We start from the raw sequence: 25431 nt of genomic DNA, 5'->3' as shown, positions 1-25431 counted from the left end.
TATGGAAGGACACTCCTTGGCCCTCGAACCTGACGCAGAAGCAACAACCTCAGAGACGGCTCCAGTAGGCTCAGAGCCCAGGCCTGCTGGCCAGTAATGAAATCACCCTGTACCATCACCTCGAAGGAGACTCCGGTAGGCTGAGCACCCTCAGCTACAGAGCTTGTAGTCATGATGGATTGTGCTACGTACTGACTCTGGGAGGTAGAACACGATGATCCCTTGCCCACTGGGGCCGAAGAGGACGAACTTTATTGCCCTTCCGTGGACAGCTCGGTAGAGAGGTGCCCCTCTGCTTGGGAGCTGGCAGCCTTGCCCGCCTCGGGTCTTTCGGTGGAGCACCCAGAAGAGCCAATGGGCCCCTCGGCTTTGGAGCCAGTAGCCTTAACGACCTCTGGACTGCCAGAACCAGAATCCAAGGTACCCTTTCCCGTGGAAACCCCCAGGAAGGAGTCTCTGTGTTGAGGAGCCGTACTAAACAAAGGGCCTACCATGTCTTGACGTGGGGTCCTGGCAACAAACTCTTTCAGATGACCGTGGAAGATCTCATTCGAGCGTGAAAGACTATTTTTGAATGCCCTGTGACCGAGAACGCTGCAGGCCGCGCACACGCCCCAACGGTGGTCGGACCCCAGGCACTCAAGGCAGAGCACAAGTGCTCGCAGGATGCGCATCTCGTAAAGCATCCTGCAGCCGACATGCGCCAGGGGATGGGAGGCACTGACGGGAGGTGAAGAAGATTAAAAAAAACAACGAGGAGCAAGCGGAAAGTTAAAAAAAGTCTCCAGGCATAGCTGCCAGGTCAAATTCCATCCGTGCGGAAAAAGGGACCAAGATGAAATGCCAGAGGGCGTGGTCTCGGGTGTGGGGGGGGGCTCAGATTTCCCACGTCCGGTGCCGCCCCCCACGCACAATTCTACGTTTTAAAGGGAAGCTCAATTACTTGCTGCCAAACGGTTCTGGTATTAGCCCCATGACAACCCGCAAAGATGGAGGAAAGGGGACGGGATTTAGGAGCATGAATCCAGGTAATATTAAATCCACCACAACTTTCTCAGGTGTGAAACATGTCACGGTTGGAAAAGGTTTAACTATCAGTGACTTTGGAAATTATGCACCTTGCTCTGTACAAAGTTAATTTATTTCAATGATTAAGCTAGAGCCATGCTAGTGGTTAGGATTCATTCGAAACCCTGCATAAACAAAGCTCTCAGGTTTCCTGTGGCATTGCGTGAGAAGGTCATCCAGCCCTGTTTCTGCTTGGAATTCTGTGACTTGTAGTTTTCCTATATTTTCAATTGGAAAGAAAAAACATGTCCCAGAATCCAAAGGGAAAAATGGACGGGATGGACTTCTCACGCGTGGCCACAGGAAACTTCAGAGCTCTACATACATCAATATTAGTTTTGCAAAAATCAAAGGGAGGAGCATATAAAATCTGTTGCAGCTAAGGAGGAAGAGTTGTAAGAAACATTGTAGAAGAGGAAGGTGGACAAAGGTGGTGTTACTAAAAAGGAGATTGGAGACTGCAAATGAGATGACAAGTGAATATTTTGAGGAGTCGCTAAGAAATCTGGAGGAGCCGAGTAAACATTTTAGGAAGGAGATTGGCGATTGTGAGAAGGAGGTGTTAGGAGAACAACGCATGGGTGGGTTGAGACTGTAAGAAAGAGGTGCTGGCATGGTATTCGTGGGAGAAGTCAAGTACCATAAGAAGCTAGTAGCAGAAGATTGTGAGGACCTGGTGGTGAAACAACCACCAAGGTGATAGAAGAACATCAGCAGTGAGAGGTGTGACGAATTGTGGGGTTTGGTCACCTTCTTTGTGAGGCTAGGGAGGTGAGCCTGCTACGCAACATTCCTCTTAGGCATGACGGTAAGCTGGACCTCACAGGGAGAGACTCCCCACTTGGGGTCAAGGACTCCCATTCCCTGAAAGAACTCCCTGAACCCCTCGCTTGTGGGCCATTAGTAACATCCAAGCTTCAGAGAAGTTCCTTAGAACAAGCCACTGTTTGTTATTGTGATAATAACCACAAGATTCAACTGGAACAAATGTGACAAAAATACTGAGACAAAGAAGATCGGTGAGCGAGTAATGCCCATCACTTTGTGGTTGAAAACCAAACAAACTTTGACGAAGAAGAATGAACTAGCAAGGGAGAATGCTCATCAGAAAGAGAGAAAGAACTTTAATGTTCCGCTCGGGAGGACCCAGAACTTGGACATAAAAATGGAAGAGGGAGTACGGATAGAGTGCGAAGCCTGCAAAGTTCGAACTTTGCTGACAAGAGTTGGAAACAGCCGAGAAATGGGACATTCTCTGTCGGGAGGACCTATCCAGTGGGCGTAACCAAGAGGCAAGAAGAAGGCAGAAGGCTGAGCCGTGCAGGGAAGGAGACCGCTGAGGGAAAGGGAACAAGTGAGCGGTGGCGCGACCTAGGAAAGGTGGACTGTCCAGTCCAGAAACAGTGCAGAGACTGTTACAGCCGTGGCTCTGCAGAGCCACACAGAAGAAACAAGAGGAGGCAGCATGAATGCAGGAGTAGTTCTTACTGAGAGTGTGATCTCAATACCGAAGAAAGACCCTGTGATGCTAGCCCATGAAAAAGAAGGTAACAGGAGAGGCGAGAGACCCGGGAGGGAGATACAGGGAGCAAGGACACGCTCAACCTACTCGCCCCAGTGAAAGGACAAGTGTTCATAAGAGTGAGAATAGATACTTGTCCCAGTGAATGGAGAAATATCCATAAGAGTGAGAATAACTACGGGACTCAGCCTACTCGTCCCGTCGAAAAACACCAGTGTCCATAAGAGTGAGAATAACCCGAAGGAGGTGATTCATAGTGGAACCTGTCTCACCGAGTACCACAAGACAGAAACAGAACAAAGGAATCATCACAGTGATTGGGAATGTTATGTTTGCTCCAAACAGAAAGTCAGTTTATCAGACCAATAGAAATTTGATATAGAACATGTTGTTCATGAAGGAACCAGAGGAATACAGAAAAACAAGGCCAAGGAAAAGGAACAAGTTACTTACCTGTAACTGTTGTTCTCCAGCATGGGTCTGGCATGGATTCACATGCTCATGAATATTCCCCGTCGTCAGGCTGGGAATCCTCGGTAAAGAAAAAATCGGTATCAGTTTCGTTTCTGATCTGTCTTTCGTAGTAGTAACCAATCACTGATCTCTGCGTCATACTGACCACAGCCAATGACTGCCCTCTACCTAAGCCCCGCCTCTGGCAGCCATCTTCAGATTTGGTAGCACGTGAAGTGGCAGTATGACCAAGTGAAGAGCCGCAGAGGGGTAGGCGGGAGGGTTCGCATGTGAATCCATGCCAGACCCATGCTGGAGAACAACAGTTACAGGTAAGTAACTTGTTCCTTCTCCAGCATGGGGTCTGGCATGGATTCACATGCTCATGAATAAAGAATACATAGCAGTACACACATGCACAACCAAGGGAGGTGGCAAAGGCTCAACATTAAGCATTACATCAAACTCAACATTAAGCAATTCTTACCTCCTCACCAGGCTCAACTTAGGCAAACAGATTGCGCAGCACTGCTTGGCCGACCCTGGACTCCTCCCTGGAATCCCGATCGATGCAGTAGAACTTCGTGAAGGTGTGCGTCGACCTCCACGTAGCAGCCCTGCAGATTTCCAGCAAGGGCACACCAGATAGGAACGCCGTGGTAGCTGCAATCGCTCTGGTGGAATGGGCTCTCGGACGGCCAGGCAGCGGTCGGTTTGCCAACCGATGACAGTACATGATACAGCTGGAGAGCCATCTGGAAATGGAGGCCTTTGAGAGAGCCTTCCCCTGATTGACAGGTCCAAAGTTCACAAAAAGTTGTGACGTCTTCCGAAAACACTTTGTGCGGTCCATGAAAAACTTCAGCGCTCTAGCCACATCCAGCGAGTGCAAAGTCCTTTCAGCCGGCGACGAAGGCGACGGGAAGAAAACAGGCAACACCAAGGGTTCGTTGAGCTGGAAGTCCGACGGCACCTTGGGCATGAAGGAGGGGTGCGTCCTGAGCACTACACTCGTGTCGTGAAAAGTGAAGTACGGGGGCTTGCAGGAAAGGGCCTGGATCTCTCCCACTCTTCGTGCGGAGGTGATGGCCACAAGAAACGCTGTTTTCCACGACAAGAACTTCAACGGAGCCGAATGCAGAGGCTCGAACGGAGGTCCCATGAGCTTGGTCAGCACCACGTTGAGCTCCCACGCCGGGGCTGGAGCCTTCACCGGCGGGAACGATCTGAACAGTCCCTTCATGAATTCTTTCACCAGACGATGAGACCACAAAGACGTCCGCCCCGTGGTTCTGGTGTATCGGGAGATCGCAGCAAGATGAATCTTGATGGACGCGTGCGCCAGTCCAGCCTTGGCCAGCGTCAGAAGGTACAGCAGTACCTGGGGAGCCGTAATCCGTAGAGGGTTAATCTTCTGTGCGTGGCACCAGACAGAGAACCTCTTCCATTTATGTCCATAGCATTTAAGAGTTGAGGACGCCCTAGCCTTTGCAAGAACCTCTCTGCAGTCGGCCGGTATGTCGTATCCTCCAAACTCTAACGCTGCAGGAGCCAGGCCTGCAAGTTCAGCGACTTCGGGTCGTGATGGAGGATGGCGCCTCCTTCCCTGGAGAGAAGATCCGCGTCCACTGGCAGCTTGATTGACGGGGACGCTGACAAGTCCAAAAGGTCCGGAAACCATATCTGCCTCGGCCACGCGGGTGCGACGAGGATCATCCTGCACCGTGACCTCTTGAGCTGGTTGATGAGCCGGATCAGCAATGGCAATGGAGGGAACGCATATAGAAACAGGCCCTCCCAGGGGAACGAGAAAGCATCGCCCATGCTCCTCGGCTGGGGAACCCTGCTGGCGAACCTCCGGCACTTGGAGTTCGTCGCCGTCGCGAACAGATCGATCTGGGGTGTGCCCCACTATCGGAAGAGGCGGTCCACTAGATCCTGTCGTAGTTCCCACTCGTGGCACGAGCGCAGCTCTCTGCTGAGCGAGTCGCCGATGGTGTTTTTTATCCCTGCCAGATGAAACGGCACCAGAAACATCCCTTGGGCGACGGCCCAATGCCACAGATCCTGCGCCTCCTTGGACAGGGCTGGGGATCTGGTACCGCCCTGCTTCCTGATGTAGAACATGGTGGTGGTGTTGTCGGCGAAGATCCTCACCACCTTGCCCTTGAGGGACGGAAGAAAGGACCTGAGGGCCCAAAACACTGCACGGAGCTCCAGGACGTTGATATGGAGGGACTTCTCCGTCGGAAGCCAAAGGCTTCTCGCGTGCAGATTTTCGGTGTGCGCTCCCCACCCTTCCAGGGAGGCATCCGTGGTCACTGTCTCCTGGTGGCCAGGGGTCTAGAAGTCCATGCCCGCCGTCAGATGCGCACGGGTGCCCCACCACCGGATCGCTCGTCGGAAACTCTCGTCGAGTGTGAACCTCTCCTCGAAGCTGCCCGTCGTCTGTATCCAGCGCGCGTCCAGGAACTCCTGCAACGGGCTCATCCGGAGCCTGCACAGGCGGATGAGATAAATGCAAGAAGACATCATTCCGAGGAGGGACTTGATGGATCTCACCCTGGCCGCGTCCGCAACCAGCATCCGCTGCACCTTGCCCAAGATGGCCCTCGTCCTTTCCTCCGACGGAGAGGCCAGAAGCGACACTGTGTCGAGCTTCGCTCCCAGAAACAGTGCGTCTTGCGCAGGCACCAGGTGGGACTTGGCGTAGTTTATGGAGAATCCCAGGTCCGTGAGTAGTTGGACGGTCCTTGCCGTGTGCTCCACGGCGAGCTCCTTCGTCTTTGCTCGGATGAGCCAGTCGTCCAGGTAGGGGTAGACGTGGATCCCCTCTCGGCGCAGCTGCGCCACCACCGGTGCGAGGCACTTGGTGAACACCCTGGGTGCCGACCTCAATCCGAAGGGAAGGGCTCTGAACTGGTAGTGACGCCCTTGGACCACGAACCTGAGAAACTTTCGGTGTCCCTTTAGGATGGGAATATGGAAGTAGGCATCCTCCAAATCCAACGACGACAGGAAATCGCCCTCCTCCAGCTGACCCAGGATGTGCTGGAGGGTGACCATCCGGAACTTCTGTGCCTTGATGAATTTGTTCAGTCGTCGTAGGTCCAGGATGGGACGCCCTCCTCCCGTCTTCTTCTTCACGAGGAAGTATCTTGAGTAAACTCCGGAGCCCCGAAGCCTCTTTGGGACGAGCTCGATGGCGCCCTTCTTGAGCATCGCCTTTACCTCCAAGAGAAGTTGAGGGACGTGATGTTCTTTCCTGGCCACAGGGGGGAATAGCGGGCACCTCTTTAGAAACTCGAGCGCGTTTCCCTGAGCTAGGGCGTCCAGCACCCAACGGTCGGTGGAGATGGACTCCCACACGCTGACGAAGCTCGCCAGCCGGCCTCCCACCGGGGTGCTTTGGTGGGGGCCCGACCCCACGGCCGGTTCAGTCCTGCCTCGACGAGGCTTTGCCGTCTTGTCCTCGTTGGCGACGACGGCGGGGTCCACCTGACTTGCCTTGTCCCCTGTAAGCTTCCTGTGACGACGAACGGGCCGCTTGACGGTAGGTGGAAAATCCACCGCCGGAACCTTTGGAGGCATCCTGTTTGCCTCCGCCGCTCCGAAAGGGAATCGTCCAGTGTTTTCCCAAACAGGTTGTTTCCGTCGAACGGCATGTCCAAGACTCTGGTCGGCACGTCCTGACGGAAGTCAGTAGCCTTGAGCCATCCACGCCGCCTAAGGCACATGCTGTAGCCCAACTGGCGAAATCCAGTGTCAGCGATGTCCGTCGCAATCGTAATGGCGTGGTCCGACGCCACCTCTCCTTCCTGCAAGATCTCTAGGGCTTCCGCCCTCTTGTCGTCTGGTAGGAAGTCCAGCAGGGGGGCCAGTTTGTCCCACAACTCCCTGTCGTAGCGGGCTACAATAGCCAAGGCGTTTGCCGCTTTAATCGTCATTGAGATGACTCTGCGTCCCATCGTGTCCAATTTCTTTCCCTCGCCGTCCGGCGGGGAGGTTGACGTAGAGGCCGCCCCCCCCCCGCTTTCTTCCTGGCCGCCGCGGAGACGACAGAGTCCGGGGTCGGCTGTGCCCGAAGGCACAAGGGGGCCGCGTCCGGGACCCGGTACTTCTTCTCGTACCAATCCCTTCTAGCCGGCGTCGTGGATGGGTTCTTGAGGAGGGCGAGGCCCTCATCCCAAATATCGTCTAGTAGAGGTACAGCGAGGACCGTCTTCCTCTTGGTCTCGCGCCGTTGATAAAGGAAACCTTCCTTCTTCTCTTCCGGGCAGAGCTGGAAAAGCTCGGATGCCCTGGCGATCATGGAGTGAAACGATCCAATCTCGTCGGGCAGGGAAGCCCGGGTGGGAGGTGACGACGGGAGATCCTCATCGTAAACCTCGTCGTCTGTACCCGTCGCGGCCGCGTCAGTCCCCGTATCATCCCCACGTGTCGTGGACGGGGAGGAGGTCTGAACAGGGCGCGATGGCTGAAAAGGAGGTGGAGGATGAATCCTTCTCTTAGGGGGAGGGCTCCCAGAAGGGCCTGGCTCCGGGTCCCCCGTCGGGAGCGGTTCCTCCGTTGGTGGTAACGGCAGTCTCGTCCTTATATCCGAGCATAAGGACTGTATAGCCAACAAAATGGCCGCCGAGTTGTCTTGCGGCACTGGTTGAGGGAGATCCGACGGGCGATCAGGAGCCCCGTCGGCATCCTCGACGCCCTCGTCGTCGTCCACGTCGGGGTCCCTCCCGACAGGATGGCCTTCTTCCACGCCATAGCCGTGGCCTAAGACTTCGATCAGCTCCTCCTCAGAGGTTGAGGCCGAGTCAACGACGACCTCCTGCCCCCCCTTTTTCTTCTCCGTCGGAGGTTTCACGGGGGTCCTGTCGATGGGCATGAAAGAGGACTCCATCCGCGGTGGCAGGGAGATTCTGGGCCCCGGGGTCGCCACCACTGGTGTAGCCTCCACAGGCTGAGCCAGGGCCGCTGCGACTGTCTCGATAGAGGCCTTGGCCGGATGGATCAAGGCTTTCACCACCTTAGGTGCGCTCACCGCCTTGTCCTTGGGGGGAGGGTCACCACCTCGCTCCCCCTCCGATGGGGCCTTAGGGCACGACCGGGGTCTCTCCAGGAGCTTCGCCGGGTGCCCGGCCTTCCTCTTACCCGAGCCAGAGCGTTGGCTCGTGGTTGATGGCGCCGGGGAGGATGCGCCATGCCTGGCGCCCGTAGGGCCCGACCGTTCGGCGCTCCCGATGCCAGCGGACTCGCGGTGCTTGGCCTTCTGTTGGACCCCCGTCGCCGGGGCGCCCTCAAAGGTCTTAGAAGACCGCTCAGACTTCTTCTTCTCGCCTGACGGGCTCTTTCCTTCCAGCCAGTTGGCGAGACGTTGATGGCGGTCCTTCATGGTCCGCTCCGACATATTGCCGCAAAACGCACAGTCCTTCTCCATGTGCGTCTTGTCCTCATGTAGGCAGTAAAGGCAAAGGGAGTGTTCGTCCTCAAAGACATTCTGAAGGTGGCATCCAGGGCAGACCCTGAACAGCTTTCCGGGTGTCGAGCTTCCCTTCTCCTGGGCCATGTCCGAGATGGGCCTGAGAAACTTCTGGAGTCCTCCAAAAGCGTGGCTCAACGAAATCTTCACCCTTGAGGGGCGTAGACGAATCCGACACGGGTCCCCGTTGATCGGATGAATAAACGGTGGAGCTTGAGGCTATTTTGACCGAAAAAAGAGAAATCTTTCTGAGAAAAAACGTGAAAAATAGCACTAACGCTCGAGAGCAATAGCATGAGGATCCCAACACTTGAACGTGCGGTAAAAATCTGAAGATGGCTGCCAGAGGCGGGGCTTAGGTAGAGGGCAGTCATTGGCTGTGGTCAGTATGATGCAGAGATCAGTGATTGGTTACTACTACGAAAGACAGATCAGAAACGAAACTGATACTGATTTTTTCTTTACCGAGGATTCCCAGCCTGACGACGGGGAATATTCATGAGCATGTGAATCCATGCCAGACCCCATGCTGGAGAAACTCTGCTACCCAAAAGTATTTGGGAGAGGGAACTTTTAAGAGACACTTGATGAAATCCTAGTCCCAAGCGGTGAAAGCCTAAATATATCGAGGAGGCGAAGTTCATCTCCAAAATGAAAGCAGACATCGAAAGAGTTGAAGAATCCCCAATAGTAATTAAAGGATTTAATCCAAGGAATAGCCAAGAAGTATTTAAAAATTACCTATTAAGGTTGGAAAGCCTATCCAAGAGAAGGGAGTCATTCTTCTGGACTTTTATATTTTCTCTTAGTGGCAAGGCCAGTGTAGATTAGCTTTGAGGTGGAGGACAGACCGTTCACTTTTTACACTTCACTACGGACGACGAGCACCCTAGTTAGTTTTGTTAAGTAGGGAAGCCCAAAGAATAGGGACAGGCAGGCAAGGCATAAAATAAGTTGTATCGCAATTTGCGATTCAATACCACTGATCTGCTTTTTATTTACTTAATAATGTTGCACTAACTGCAGCATGTTTTTCAGAGCAAGTGCTAAGCTACAGTATTACTAATGGTGAAGATGGTGTTCAGGGCGCATGGTGTGCGGAACGTGCAGGCGAGGCAGAGGTGATAGATTGCATCAATTACTGGTCCCAGCCCAGGCGTCCCATGCTGCCAGTGGACGCAGGTGCAAATGAGTGAATGGCAGTTAGTGCACCTGCTGCTGCTCTCTGCCATGGATGTCTTAAGTAAGAGGGCACAAGATTGGTAGGCAAATTCCTTACATGTGGCTTGTCCTCATTATCCAGCTGCAGATGCGAGCGTCACATCCCATGCTCGAACCAACTCCTTCACTGATAAAAATGGTGTTTATACATTCAGTCAAATGAATTTTTTTTAGACTATTAGCACTGTCAGGGCTAACCAGAAACTGTCAGAGCGTTAGAGACAGGAAGAGCGTTCTTTCGGTACGAATGTGCGTGTCCTGCCTGGTCTTTGTGCAGACCATGCTGCGGGGTTGTGAGGTGAAATATGTTGACTGCTGTTGCATTGTAAACTACCACACAAGCAATAATACTAATTAGCATTGTAATGTGTTGAAATTCTATTAAGAATGCATGTGTTGTGCCCCTTTCCAGTGACCCCTCGCAGAACAAGTCTCTTGGAAGATTGTCTCTTAGAGGCACTTCTTGTGGTTTTCAAATGGAGTTAGACGGTGGATAGCTAGGGTGTCATGAGGCATATTTGGCACCCAGAAATTGGAAAAATAGCATAGTATGAAAAGGTAGCTGTGCACATGTGACTTGCTTCTCAGCAATAGTCACTTAGCCAGTCAAGATGCCTTGAAAGATTTCTGCTGCAGCAATAGTGACATTCTGCATGGTCTCACTTCGCATTTATAGTCACTGTGAGAGGGCAAAGCGAGGCTCTCTGCGACACTATTCATGGTCCAATTGAGCTTTACCCCTCCACCCCATCTGATATTCTTTGGTGGTTGATTAAGCAGCCTGGTCACATTCAGAGCCCCCATTAGCAGTACAAACAATGTGTCCTAGCAATTTATTAGACCTGACGGGACGTTCGTATGTATGAGTGGTTAGGCAATTGGCACCGAGATGGGACATTTCCAACTGAAAGTCACTCACATCTCCTGCTGTCTAACAAATCTGTTTTCAACAACTCCCTGTAAATATTTTTTATCCAATGTCTACTAGCTTGACATGCAGAAACTGCATTTATATCGTAAAGTTGTGTAAGAAGAATAGCTCAAAAAAAGGATTTTTTTATATACTTGATTTGTACTTTGCCATTCCGGATGTAGAAAATAAAGCTAAAGCTAAATAACTTTGGCTTGAAATGTTTCTATACTGCTTTACATATTGTCAGGTTGCTTTGTTGCCTACTTGGGCTCCGCTCTCCCAATACTCTGTACCTATGAGGACAACTTAATTACCCATTATTCAGCTCCAACTAAGCAAGACATCAGGCATAGACAATAACTACGTACATACGCGAATACAGCAAGAGGACATTATTTCCAAACACAATGCATGCTGCTTTAACAAGTAATTTAAAATAGTTACCATTTTAGACTGCATTTAGTATTCAGCAGCTGGCTGGGAACTTTACATGCAGGTAGGGATTTCCCTTCCACTCTTTGCAGTTCGTAAATTTCACCTCTCTGGATGAGAAAGCACAATGCAATTGCATAAGGGCTGGGTGACAAGACACCCAACAGAAACAGCAGAATGCCTGGGATCACGTAAACTAACTATAGCAGAATCAACTCCACAAACATGGTGGACCTCTCAGAGCACAGGCATCAAATGGAAGAGCTTCTCTGGCAGATGAAAACCAGCAGTCCTAAAGCGAGGACTGGCACCATATCCCCATCGATACAAAGTAATGACCAGAAGTAGATGCCCATGTGGCACTGAAACACAGAATTCCGAACGTTTCAAAAAAGTATGGCAACAATCAAACTGGCAGCATAATGCAACATCTGTGCATCTAATAACTAGTTTGAGTCCATTGCTAAAGACGTGCTAGAAATCGAAATATTTTACTGTGGATCCCACCTGTGACATGGAAGGGGGTACAGAGGGGTGAAAGGCGGCAAAGGGGTGAAACAATTGTTCCTATCCCCTCCCAAGCATTTTTGCCTCCAAGAAGATGAATCATGAACGTCTGCAAAATAACCCAGGAGAGGGGAGCTTCCTGTAATGTTGCTGGCAAAGTTAAAAAGGTGCACACCGTTTAAACCAAAGAAACAGTATTTAAATCTTTTCTGCACAGAACAATCCTAATGAACAATTTGACAGCCATCGTGATCAGACCTTCATACGATTTTGTGGGTGTCTCAACCCTGGTCCCAACAACTTAGGCCTGAATCATGGCTTCAGCAATGTTAAAACAGTCCCAAAAACACTGAAGGCTGCGGATAGTGTTCACTGGGACTATGGGGTTGGGTTTTTCCAAATTCGAGAACCGGATATAAGAAAATACAGGCCAATTCCAGCACTGTGCTCAGGCATCAAAGATACTACTTGTGTCTGTGTTTTAACATCGAATGTTTGCCACCGATTTACTACAGAGCATACAGTGTGCCTTTTATTTATCTACGTTTGTGCCCTCTTTGTGGAAACTGTAATATTAAAAAGCAGGTTTTTGGCATCAGAAAACTGGATCCTTCACTCACAGTCCCTTGCTCTGCCAGTTGCTAGCATTCATGACCCGAAGAAGGAACTTGCATCCCGAAATAAGTTAGCCTAAAAAAGATGTTAACTATAAATATTGCACAATTTATACACACACATTGACCTTTCTCTCCTTAAAAAGCATGACACCTTGCCATCTCCCCACAAATACTGTTATCTGTAACTTGTCATACTTACTCACTGACCTACCATTCCTAATTTTACTATCCCTTTTCTTGTTTTCTTTGCCTAGGGCATTTTAGAAAACAGTCCTTACAACATAGCATTGATTACCAGGATATTTTAAGGTAACACGGAGTTAATTTGCTCCAGTGTTTCGGTGACAAAACAGCAACACACAACATCTCTCCCTATTATGAACAGTGATGAAAAAATGCTAATCATTTAGGTTGGATTGCTAATCAAATTTATTTTATTTAGCAATTTCCACCAATCAATTTTGCAAAACTAATTCATGCCTTGGACAGGCCATTTTTTAATTATTTAAATATACCACTTGTTGAATATGGCAAAAGCTAGTCTGCCTCCTTCTTCTGGCCTACCACAGAGGGCATGAGTAGAAGACAGATACATATTTTATTTCGGTTTCTCACCATTTACAGACTAAGCAAAATACAAATCAGAATGCACTATTAAAACAATCATGTTAAAATATACAATACAACTGTTAAGAACGAGACCTGATAAAAATGTACTTATTTTCTTTCTGTGCGCTTAAAAGAGGCAGTAATATACTCACCTAGATCATTAAAGCAAGCATCAACAAAAGACATGACAAAATTCATTGCATCAGAAAATAGCCTAATATTGTTTGCAACAAAATGTCTTCTTAGCCAGTGGCGTTTCAAATCTACAGGTTTGCATAAATACGTTAAAAGTGAGTTAAATCCTCTACAGCCCCACTATCACAAGTACAAAGTTTAGCATTGAATTGCTGCGACATCCGGGCCAGCAGGTGCCTGCAACAAAAATGTTGCTCTCGCAGTCTGTACATTTGCCAACATTTCTGCCAGCTAATCTTTAGGCAACTTTCTCGAGCGGTGTGCCATAAGTGTTTTATCGCAATTGGCAAAAGGCACTAAACCAGTATGTGAAAACGTCATGTTCCAAAAGATGATTAAAGGATTATGATCGCTCTCAGGACGGGGGCATACCTCAAAATGTTTTACCCTCCAGAAGGAATAACAATCGACCAAGCAATAGCCGATCTGGGAATTTCTGCCAGCTAGGCTATTACTGTTTTTTTGAGGACCATCAATCAAACATCTCCAATTCAATTCAACAAAAGAAGTAGCGTACAAACAGGAATCCAGTAGAGCCCCACGTTGATCGCCAATAAGCAAGCTTATTTATCTTGGGAATCCCAAACGCTGCTTCAAGAAGGAGCCCATCGAGAAAGCCAATTTGGCATTGAAGTCGCCCACAATGGCTATGCATGACTCGCTCTCGGATATTAGAAGATCTGCTAGCCACCCAATTGGATTTAGCATATTTTTGTAATCCTCCTTTGGGTGCAGGTAAATATTGCCTATGAGGAGCCTGTAGCCGACCTTGTTCCACTAGGTAATAGAGGTTTAATGGGGCTTGTTTTGAAAGGACAGGGATATGGATTAAGCTCCAATCACAAGTCCTACGGACCAAAGTTGCAAGACCCTTGCGTGGTCATCCACTCCCGTCCCAGATAGCCAGGCAAGTATTTGCCCAATATTTGAGAAGAAGGCATTAGGAGGAGAATGTCAAAAGGTGACTGGGGGAAGGTGAAGAATGGTGAAGGATAAGGAAGCCGTTCAGATCCAGAGAGGGAGAGTTGTTCAGACAATGCAAGAACAACGAAATGGCAGAGACTAAAGAGTGCAAAGAATAGCAGGTGGAGTTGCCAGGACGACGTAAGTCGATGCAACCAGTAAGACCGATTGAAGAGGTTCAAGTACGCCAATCAGGCTCTGGGCAGGCATTAGAGAAGGCAGGAGATGGTAGCAGAACATCTAGGTGAGAGGAGGAAGCAATATCTTAACACAGGTAGATGTTCGAGCCCTCATCACTAGTCCAGGGAATCTGGAAATGTGTCAACCCTGCTGCCTCTGGCTCCTATTCAACGAGAAGTTACTGTTCTCTCTCCCAATCGTATAAGAAACCAAAAACAGACAGGCATTGGACATCTAAGAAGAATGGCACATTAACGTGCATTGTGAAATTGTTCAGTAGCAGGGTTTGGGACTAAGCACGCACCTGAATTAGGGTTCAGGATCCTTTAGCCCACAATGGATAGACATTAAGAGTAGAGACTCTCCAAAGAGGGGATACACCTTGGAGAACTGAGACGAACAAGTTACTTACCAACTGGTAACGTTCTTTCGATTGGATGTTCCTCCAACATATTCCTCATCTCTGATATTCACCTCCAGCTTCGGGTGCTTCAGAAAAAGAAATTCTCTGCAGAGGGCGCTGTGCGTCGATGGTGTCGAGTCGATGTCACTCGAAGGCCTCCGTCGAGGGCGACGTCATCGGGTGTACAAGTAGCACGCGCTGCGCCCGTTAGCTTCAGTTCGGTTTTTCCCTTCTGTTTGTGTTGATCGTCAGTGTGAGCAGACAGTAGACAGCCCTGCGAGAGCTGAAGTTGTAACAGCATAGGAAATTCCACAGAGGTGTAGGATGGGAGGGCTATGAGGAATACCTTGGAGGAACATCCAATCGAAAGAAAAGTAACTTGTTCTTCGAATTAATTGTTTTCTCCAATGTATTCCTAATCTTTGATAGTCTCCCAAAGCAGTATTGCAGAATTTGGAGGAGGGAGTAGAACAACCAGGTTACTCACCGTAGTGACCACCTTACTCCTAGTCCATAGTCCCCTTTCCTCCATACTTATGGGACATCTCTCCGTCCTGTGGGACAGGACCGGAGCACTTTGTAAAAAGCATCCAAAAATGTTGCAAAAATGTGTCCTTACTCTCTGTAGCGCGGGGCCCGGCACGTGGCCGTAACCCTGCCCACCTCGGCTCCGGCCCTCACATAACCCATCAGTCCTTTTCTATCGCCAGGTCCAAGACCTATTAGCAATAACAGAGGAACCTTATTAGAGGGGACGGCGGGTGGGCGTATGGAGGAAAGGGGACTATGTACTTGGACTAAGGTGGTCACTACGGTGAGTAACCTGGTTATACTCCTACGTCCCATCCCCTTTCCTCCATACTTATGGGAAAGTCCCAAGCACTCCTTACAGGAACTATGGGTGGATGGAAATACCCCTTACTGAAAAAGGTTCTTCAGCACAGCCTGACCAAACAGAGCATCAGCTCTTGAGCTCATGTCTAGACAATAATGCCTACAGAAAGCAGATGGGGAGGCCCAAGTGGCTGCCCTAGCGATGGTCTCCCAGGGGACATATTTCTGAAAGGCAACGTGGCTGCCTTCCCCCGCACCAGGTGTGCATGAATGCCTTTAGGAGGCTTCAGCCTTTGGACGGTGAAATAGTCGCCTTAGATGCCTGCTTACCTTGTGGGTTACCAAAGGTCACAAACAGTTGAGAAGAAGCCCTAAGGTCGGATGTTCTGACCAGATAGAATTTAAGAGCCCTTCTGACAACGAGACAATGCAGAACCCTTTCTGCCTCTGAGGCAGGGTTCGGAAAAAAGACGGGCAGGGAGATCGACTGATTCAGATGGAACTCAGTTACCACCTTCGGCAGGAAAGCAGGATTTGTCCGTAGGACCACCTTATCCTTGTGAAAGACCAAGAAGGGATTCTCCACCGACAAGGCCCGGAGTTCACTCACCCACCTCGCTGACGTAACGGCGGCCAAAAAGGACACCTTCCAGGATAGGTATTTGAGGTCCACTGTGGCCATCGGTTCAAAAGGTTTATGGCATAACGCCGTCAAGACCACATTTAGATCCCATGTCGGGTGCGGATTACGAATTGGAGGATAGAGGCGTGTCAAGCCTGCAAAATGCCTCTTAACCACTGGGTTACACAGAGAGTAAGAGCATTGGAGGAAAAAGGGAAGAAATTTTCTGCAGATGCAAGTGCGTCCAGTCCCGAACGAGCTGAGAAAAGGACTGATGGGTGATGCGGAGCCGAGGTGGGCAGGGTTACAGCCGCGTGCCGGGCCCCGCGCAAGAAAGAGAGGAAGGACACATTTTTGCAACATTTTTGGATGCTTTTTACAAAGTGCTCCGGTCCCGTCCCAAAGGACGGAGAGATGTCCCATAAGTATGGAGGAAAGGGGACGGGACGTAGGAGTATTTAAAATTGTCGACATTTATAAGGCCGAATACAGTACTGCCTTACCAAAGGCAACATCCTGAGAGTGGGAAGCATCTAGACAGTAATACTTTGTAAATGTATGCAGTGAAGACCAAGTTGCTGCATCACAAATTGATTTAATAGGAACACCCTGTTGAAGGGCTGCCGGAGAGGCTATACCTCTAGTGGAATGAGCCCTCAAGCCTTCTAGAGGTTCCTTGCCTGCTAATTTGTAACATTCTGGGATGCCAAGTATAATCCACCTTGATAAGGTCTGTTTTCAAACAGCTTGACCCAATTTTCTTCTGGTATACCCAATAAAGAGTTGGTCATGCACGCCAAGCCTCGAGAACCTAGAAATATAAAAGCTTAAAGCTCTTTAAGGATCCAACCTACAAAGCCTTTCCTCCTCTTTGTCGGGATGTGGCGGGGGGTAGAACACTGGCAGAACAATTTTCTGATCCATATGGAAATCAGATAAAACTTTAGGTAGGAAGGAGGGTCTTAAAACACAACCTTGTCCTTGTGGAACACTGTATAGGGTGGCCTGGAAGAAAGTACCTGCAACTCGCTCACTCTATGTGTAGATGTTAATGCGACTAATAATATGGTTTTAAATGTTAACAACCTCAATGGGCATGTGTGTAAGGGTTCGAATGGGACACATTAACATTTTTAGAACCAAATTAAAGTCCCAAACTGGGACTTGAAAAGAATGTGGGTACACCTTTGTGAGCCCTTTTAAGAATTGAATCACCAAGGGAATTTTAAAATAGGAGCATTCTTCAGAAGAGCGCCTGAAGATGGAAAGCGCTGCCAGGTAACCTTTAATGGTCCCAACATGGAGACCTTTATGTGCGAATGATAAGAGGAAAGATAACACCTCTGGAATTGAAGACAAAAAAGGATCAACATTCTTTTCCTTGCACCAGTCGCAAAACTTGTTCCAACAGCAACGGTACAGAGACTTTGTTGCTGGCCTTCTTGCCGAAAGCAACACCTCCGGGAGGTCCCAATCCTTGTATCTCAGCCTTTCAGAAACCAAGCGTGAAGGCTAAGGGTGTTGATCTCTGCATGGAGAACCGGTCCCTGCCTTTGTGGCAGAAGATTCTCTCTTTGCAGAAGACTAATCGGAGGACAGATGGACATGTCTAGAAGGTCCGGGTACCACGTTCTCCTGGCCCAATATGGGCAATTAGGATTATGCAGCTTCCAAACCGTCTCAACCTCCTGATTACTTGAGGCATGACGGCGATTGGAGGTAACGCGTATAGTAGTGGGAAGTCCCAATCCACCACGAACGCATCTCCTAGAGCTCCTCTCGAGGAAAGGCCCTTGAGCAGTACAGCTCGCACTTCCGGTTGACACTGGTCGCAAACAGATCCATTTGAGGGGTTCCACAAAGGGCGAAGATCTCTTGAAGAACTTCCTGAGCTACTTCCCACTCGGACACTACAGCCTGCCTGCTCAAAGCGTCCGCTGTCGTGTTTTCCTCCCCAGCCAGGTGAACTGCCCATAAGGAGATTCCTTCCTGAATTCTCCAGTACCAGAGCTGCATTGCCTCTCTGCACAGTGGTAGTGACCCTACACTTCCTCTTTTGTTGAGGTAATGCATGGCCACTGTGTTCTCCGTCATTATCAGGACATTCTTTCCCCGTACATAGGGCAGAAAAGCCTTCAGTGCTAGTCTGATTGCCCTCAGCTCCAAAGGGTTGATGTGTAGTTTGGACTCCGATGGAGACCAATGACTGCAGACTGTCAGATCGTTTGCGTGGGCTCCCCACCCCGTGAGTGAGGCGTCCGTCACTACTGTAATCTCCGGCCATCGTTGCCAAAAATGTTCTCCTTTCAGAATATTGTCCTTGCAGGCCCACCAAAGGAGATCCTGAGCGACCCTGCTTGGAACCTGGAGCAGGTCCGTCATCCTTCCTGAGAATTGAGACCATTGAGTTCTCAGAGCCCATTGAAGGGATCTCATTCTCAGGTCAGGCTTCTGGCACCAGAAAAATGCAGGATGCCATGAGGCTGAGCAACCTCAAGAAATCGTAGGCCGGAAGATTTTGGGCACTTTGAAATTTGGAAACCATCTGAAGAATGTCTTGAGCCCTCACCCTGGGTGGCGAGCTCTTTCCCAAGGATGTGTCTAGTACAGCTCCGATATATTGGAGTTGGTGGGAAGGTGTCATCTGTGGCTTGTTCGTGAGAACGTGCTCTGATCAGCCAATCGTCCATGTATGGGTAGGCATGAATCCCCCCTCTCCTGAGATGCACTGCCACCACCAGTTTGGTGAAGACCCTTAGGGCGGAGATCAACCCGAATGGCAGGACTCAAAACTGAAAGTGCGAGCCGCCAACAGCGAACCTCAGGTATTTTCTGTACTTGAGATGGATTGGCACATGAAAATAAGCATCCTGAAGGTCCAATGACACCGACCAATCCTGTAACTGCAGGGCCTGAAGAATCTGAGAAAGTGTGACCATCTTGAACTTGTCCTTCCTTAGGAACTTGTTCAAGTATCTCAAGTCCAAGATGGGCCTCAGTCCCCTGTCCTTTTTGGGAATCAAAAAATATGGGAATACCAACCCTTGTTCCTCATCGCTACAGGCACTGGTTCTATAGCACCTTTCTCTAGCAGGGATAATATTTCCTGAACAGGGAGCTGATCTGGAATCCTCAAAGAGTGTTTCCTCAGTGGATTGTTGCGAGGCTGCGTTATAAATGGCAGGCAGTAGCCATGGGCTATTGTATCCAGAGCCCAAGCATCTGAAGTAATGGCTCGCCATTCTTCGAGATGCTGAGATAGTGTGCCCCCCAAAGGTGATTCGTGACGCAAGCTCTCAAAGTGGTTTTGGGGCGGTTCCTGAGCTGCTGATGGCAAGGAAGCTGTAGCTGGCTTTGCACTTTTTCCTCATCCACCACAAGGGTTTCTTCTTTGGTCGCTTTGACCGACCATTCCTCTCGCCTTTCCATATGAAGAATAGTAACAATAGGATCGTCCCCTCCAAGATTGTCCTGATGAACAAAAAGGATGAGGTTGCCGAATAGCGGCCCCTAAAGATTTGGCAGCCGCCTTTGAGGTCTGCAACCTCTCAAAGCTGTCAGTCCGGTTGCCAAAAAGGTGAGACCCGTCAAATGGCATGTTCAGAAGATGGGACTGTACATCTGGTGCGAAACCAGACTTCCGCAACCACGCAAACCTGGGCATAACTGTGCTAGTAGCCAAGGACCTGCTGATGCTATCTGCAGTGTCCAACCAGACTGAAGGGATTCTTGCATGGCTTCTTTTCCATCTCTAACGATAGCTAGGAAGCCCTCCCTTTCCGCCCCCTTCTGGTATGTGCTCTGCTGCCATGGAGATGCACTCCCACAGAGTTTACAAAAACTGAAAATACCTTGCATGCCCAACCATCAACACGCTTGTCGTCCCTATCAGGAGGGATGGTAGGGTACGCCGCCTTGTTAGATGTAGCTGCAGCTGCCTGGACCACCAGACTCTCAGGAGTGGGGTGTTTGGACAGATAGCTCGGGTCGCTAATGGAAGGGCAGTATTTTCTAGTGAGGGATTTATCCACAGTAGGGATAGAATCCGGGGACTCCCAATTCTTGGCCACCCAATTTTTTAAGGCCACATGGAAAGGTAAAACTGGGTCTGTAGGTGGACCTTGGTCTAGAATGTCTGTAAGATCATTCTGAATAAACTAAGCTTTTGGTTTGGCCCAGCCTAAATACTCTACCACTTAACATTAGGTGTTGATAAAAAAGAGTCAGCGTGTTCGCCTGGCTCTGGCTTGCCAAACTCAGTCTATGGCGATGTATCCACACCACTGGCATTGTGCAGTGTGTCAATAAGGTCTTTCATTCTACTTTCTTCAGAGTTTAAACACTTTGGCACATTAGGAATACCAAACTCCAGACCAAAGGGAACCTCCTCTTCCTCTGATCTTTCCTCTTCTTCAAATATTGAAGACCAGGATTTAAAATACTCCTTCCTGGATTGAGGAGTGAAAGTTTTTTCAAGAGGTTGCAGTTTTGTGGAAGGCTTTGGCTTAGCAGCCTTTTTCTTTTGCTGCAACATGCTAAGATGGCTCAGCTCAAACCTTAGAAATCTTTGGTGCTGATGGTTTTGGTGTCGACTTCGACAAAGGCGTCGATCGCGTCGATGTAAATGGCACTGATGGCTTTGAGGCCTCGACGACCACCTTCGAAGATTTCACCTACGGAGTATGAGGAGCCTTGGACGGCGACCAAGACCTTGAGCGCTCGTCGTGACTCGAGTGACTCTTTTTCATCGGAGACCTCGAAGGCTCTCTATAGTTTTTCTTTCATAACCTGGGCTCGAGGGCACGAGAGTGTCGGAATGGGAACACTCTCGACCGGCTTCTGTAGAAGGCGCGGACAGAGGCTTGGAGAAGGCTCAAACACTTCAAGCATTTTTAGGTGAAATTCCTTCCACTCTGCAGAAGAAGAATGCTTGGTGGGACACCTACATTTCCTGGGGGATTCGTCTGATGATGAAGAATGCGACCAGTGGTGTTGCTTCTTCTATCGCTTCGTCGAAGACGATGAGTGGCGGGAGCCACACCGAAATCTCGACCTCTTTTCCTCACTTTTGCGTCGAGGAGAATAAACTCCAGACTTGACGGTCGAGGACTGATCGGTTTTGGTTTTATGACCCCACCTGTAATTTCCCCTTCCTCTCTCGCAGGGCTTTACACGTCATCGCCTGACACTTCGAGCAGGCCTCTGTGTCGTGGCCTTCTTCCAAACACCACAGGCACGATCGATGCAGGTCTGTGATCGACATTTTTGAACTGCATTCCTTGCACTTCTTGAAACCCGAGTGTGGGGTAGTCTGGGTTGATGAAGACATCTTCGATGATTTTCTGTCGAAGAACGAACTACGTAGTAGAAATGCGCCGAGCATCCGAAGCAACACGTCCTGCGGAAAAAAAGAACTGAGGCCAATGGGCGCAGCGTGCACTACTTGTACACCAGATGACGTCACCCTCAACGGAGGCCTTCAAAGGACATCGACTCCACGCCATCGACGCACGGTGCCCTCTGCCAAGAACATTTTTTCCGAAGCAGCCAAAGCTGGACGTGAATATCAAAGATGAGGAATACGTTAGAGGACTCAATCCATTCGAATTTGTGTTACCTTCATTCTTCCAGTTTATTATTTTGGTCCATCCTGTACAAATGCACCAAGATAAAACACTTGTTAAATACTACTGTGGACCCCACGGGTCTGCGTGCTACACAAATGTAATAAATAAATTGTTAGTCTGGCTGGTCTGTTGATCCCCGACCCCTATGTGAGGTTATGTTAGAATATTTTTTTAATGTACCGAATCGGCACCACAGTAGTTTCAAAACCCCAAATCCTTCTCGAAGGGGTATTGTGGCCATGGCAGTTTCTTTCCCTGATTCAGTCGACCCCACAGGGCCTGTGGGGAGGTGGAGCCTATGTACTCAGGGCAGGTGAAAGGGAAGCAACACCAGCGAGCAGCGCAACATAACAAGAACTTTGATTTACTTCTGTTTAGACCGACATAGGTTGCTGTTTGACATCCAATCCCGGATCCTTTTCAAGAAATATGATACTTTGTGTCAAGTAGACCTAGTGTTCTATGCAAATCGGGCACATGTAGGTTGTTCACATCTGCAAAGGTATCAAGAACAGGATGTGAAAGAGGCCAACAGTCCCATGTAGGGATTGAGGACCCATACGTACAAAGCAGACATCTGCAAATGACTGCTACTCTGGCTGAGAGGTTTGGATAAGAACTGGCCCATGGATGCGGGCACAAAACAGCCTGGAAGGAAGGACAAGAGCAAGTCAAGATTTGATACAGCGAGGACGAAGGTATTTGTATTTTGTATTTGTATTTAATTTATAGAGCGCACCAGGCCCGAAGGCAACCGGGCGCGTATTTTAGTTACAGCATAAGGGAGACATGACAGAACAATTACAAATTTAAATGACAGCTTTAAAAAAAAATTACAATAACATTTATAAACATATATACATAATGCAGTTACGGGTAAGGGAGGGCAAGGCCTATATACAGGAGGTGGATGGCGCATTTGCTGTGGATGGCAAGTAGGTGAAGGGTCTTGGGCGGTTAGCCAGGTTTTAGCCATGTTTTTAAAACTGTGGAAGGAAGGTTCAGATCTTAGCAAGTTAGGAAGCAAGTTGCAGAGTTTTGCCGCCATGACTGGGAAGCTGGCTCCACCAGATCTTTGAAGGTTGAAGCAAGGTATAGCGAGGCAGTTAGTCTGGGCAGTTCTGCGAGGTCTGTTAGTGTTGTGGGGGGTGAAACTGTTGGCTAAGTAGAAAGGAGCTTGGTTGGAAAGGCATTTGTGAGTGAGAGCAAGCGTTTTCAGTGTGATTCGTTGAGGGACGGAAAGCCAGCGCAGATTACGTCTGGTGTCCGAGATGGGCTGGTTCCTAGGGCTGTTGAGAGCGGCTCTAATAGCATTGTTTTGGACGATTTGTAACTTGTTTAAGTTACAACTGTTGGTGCCCAGATAGAGGGCATTACAATAGTCAATTTTTGACAACACGAGAGTTCTAGCAAGTGTGACACAATTGGCTGGTGAAAGGCAAGGGCGGCTGGCTGTAATAAGCTTGCAGGTGTATGCCGCTGCAGAGGCAACTGCATTTTTTTGTCTGGCCAAGGATAAGGTAGAGTCAAGGTAAATCCCTAACGTTTTAGTGTCCTTAGAGGCCATGATAGTATTACCGTCAATGATGAAGGAGTTGAAATCAGGGGCCAGTTTGGATAGTTTTTGAGGAGAGCCGAGGATGAGGAGCTCTGTCTTCTCACCATTTAGACAAAGTCTGTGTTGCGGCATCCAGGCTTGGATGACTATGTAGATAGCATTTACAGAGAGTCGGCGACTTAATCTCCTGAGATTGGGATGAGTATCTGGGTGTTGTCAGCATAATTGGTATATGTGACACCCAGATAGTCCAAAATATCATAGGTTTTTTTAACACGTTATACAACGTGGGAGAAACATGAGAACCTTGTGGTACCCCACAGGTGACGGGTGCCGGGGATGCTGCTGCTAGTGTAGAGAAGACACGCATTGATCTGTTGTCCAGGAATTAACTGATCCAAGCTGTGGCTTTATCAGAAAAATGGGCAGCTAGTTTAAGGTGGCGACGCAGAATTTGATGATTGACGAGATCAAAAGCCGCAGAGAGATCGAGAAGAAGAAGTAGAGCAAGTTTACCATTGTCTCTTAAATCTTCTATCTGTGTTTTGAGGTCGATAAGGGCCGTTTCCGTTCCGTGCCGGGGCTGAAACCCAGATTGCCTTACACCCAAGAGTTTGTTGGATTCAAGATAGTCTTGAATCTGTAGGTATGCAGCTCGGTCAAGGATTTCTAGTAAGAACGGCACCGCAGTGATGGGCCTGTAATTTGTAGGTATATTGGGATCCAAGGTTGGCTTTTTTTCAGGAGCGGGATAACCCAGGCATCCTTCAAGTGGTCAGGTACAATCCCCGTACTGAAGGAAGAATTGATGAGAGTAGTGATGAAAGGAGCTAGCTCGTGGGCCGCTTCCTGGATGATGTGCGCTGGACAGAGGGTCCCCTTGGCAATTAGAAGGTTTGAGGCTATTGATGCTAATTTCCACTTCAGTGATAGATAAGGGTGAAAAGCTGAATGGAGTCAAAGAGTCTGGGATAGAGTTGTTTATAGTTGGGAGAGAGTTAGGTTGCAAGTTGGATTGTAGATTAGTATATCTTTAATTTTGGCTTGGAGTGTGGCTATCTTGCCAAGGTGAGCATTTTGGATATTAGTGCACCAGGTGCTATCTTTGATGGATGTGTCAGGTGCAGTGACAGGGGTTTCCAATTCTTTCAAAATTCTAAAGAGTTCTTTATTATTGGATTTAGCTTGTTCAATACGTATGTGTTAAGTGTCTTTTTTCACCTGAAGTAAGGCTTCCTTATAGTTTAATGTAGCTAGCAAGATACTAGCTTTATTAGCTTCTGCTGTAGGGTTACTCTTCCAATGTGATTCAGCAGTTTGTTTTTCTTTATGAAGAATTCTAAGCTGGGGTGTAAACCAGGAGTTAAGGTGAGCTTGTGGTTTAGGTTTTCTGAGTTTTGAAGGGGCAATGAAGTCAAGGGCTTTGAGCATAGTATGGTTGAAAGTGTCAACCAAGACAGTAGGGTCAGTGCATAGTAGCGCTTGTTCATTCAGGACTGGAAGGATGAGAGGGAGGAGTTTGTCGCAGGTTATGTCGCGCTTATTTTGTGTGAGGTGAAGAAGAAGCTCATGGTTGACCGCGTCATTATGTATGAGTTGTATAAACCACATCTCTGCTGTGCAATGCGTATGGGTGATGGTGAGAGTTGGGCCAATAGTGCTGATGATGTTGACATTTAGGAAGTTCAGGATGAGAACTCTAGACCATTTCCTGTCTTAATGTGACATGCCTCCGATATGTTGGTGAATGTTGTGTTCACTAGATCATAGTTTTCATTAGTTGTAATGAACACTGTTACTTATGAAGCACATTTACACCAAGTGCACTAGCTGGTTAAGATTTTCATCCGCATTGTTTAAAGAAAATTGATAATAATTCTACAAATATTAAAGAGTTAACATGGGCCCCATCACAAACTTAATTTATAAGCGCTTAAATAAACAAAATACAAAACAGTAAATGTTTATTTATCACAGGAATATACTGTCAGTGTGAAAGCTACTTTTTCTCAGTTGAGTCAGAAAAAACATTCTGACCACCACTTTACATCAGGTGGACTCCAATTACAAATGGTGGTGGGGAGAAACAGAGCCCCGATTATGTTTGGCAGATATTTATTTCGGGTACGCCAGAAGAACAGTAGGCTAAATTTCCCTCAGAGGGAGAAAGGAGGATATGTGCTGCCCCTGGACCTTCTGCAGTGGGCGTTTGAGAAACCTTCCACTGG

At 48.8% G+C, this 25431-nt stretch overlaps 1 protein-coding gene across 8 annotated transcripts in view; it reads right to left on the bottom strand.

Annotated features, from left to right (window-relative positions):
- Nucleotides 1-25431, bottom strand: part of LOC138521540 (signal transducer and activator of transcription 5B) — a 1967228-nt gene that overhangs the window by 1308396 nt on the left and 633401 nt on the right. The window contains exon 4 of one of the 8 annotated variants that reach the window (XM_069634460.1): nt 11101-11198. The exons of the other annotated variants lie outside the window; for them this stretch is intronic. The gene's annotated coding sequence lies outside the window, so the exon portion shown is untranslated. The remainder of the gene's footprint in view (nt 1-11100; nt 11199-25431) is intronic. 8 annotated transcript variants of the gene reach the window in all.

Source organism: Ambystoma mexicanum, chromosome 13 (assembly GCF_040938575.1).
Source record: "Ambystoma mexicanum isolate Mex_15411 chromosome 13, UKY_AmexF1_1, whole genome shotgun sequence".
NCBI lineage: Eukaryota > Metazoa > Chordata > Amphibia > Caudata > Ambystomatidae > Ambystoma > Ambystoma mexicanum.
Note: the sequence above shows the minus strand (reverse complement) of the source record. Positions and strands in the feature narration are given on the sequence as shown.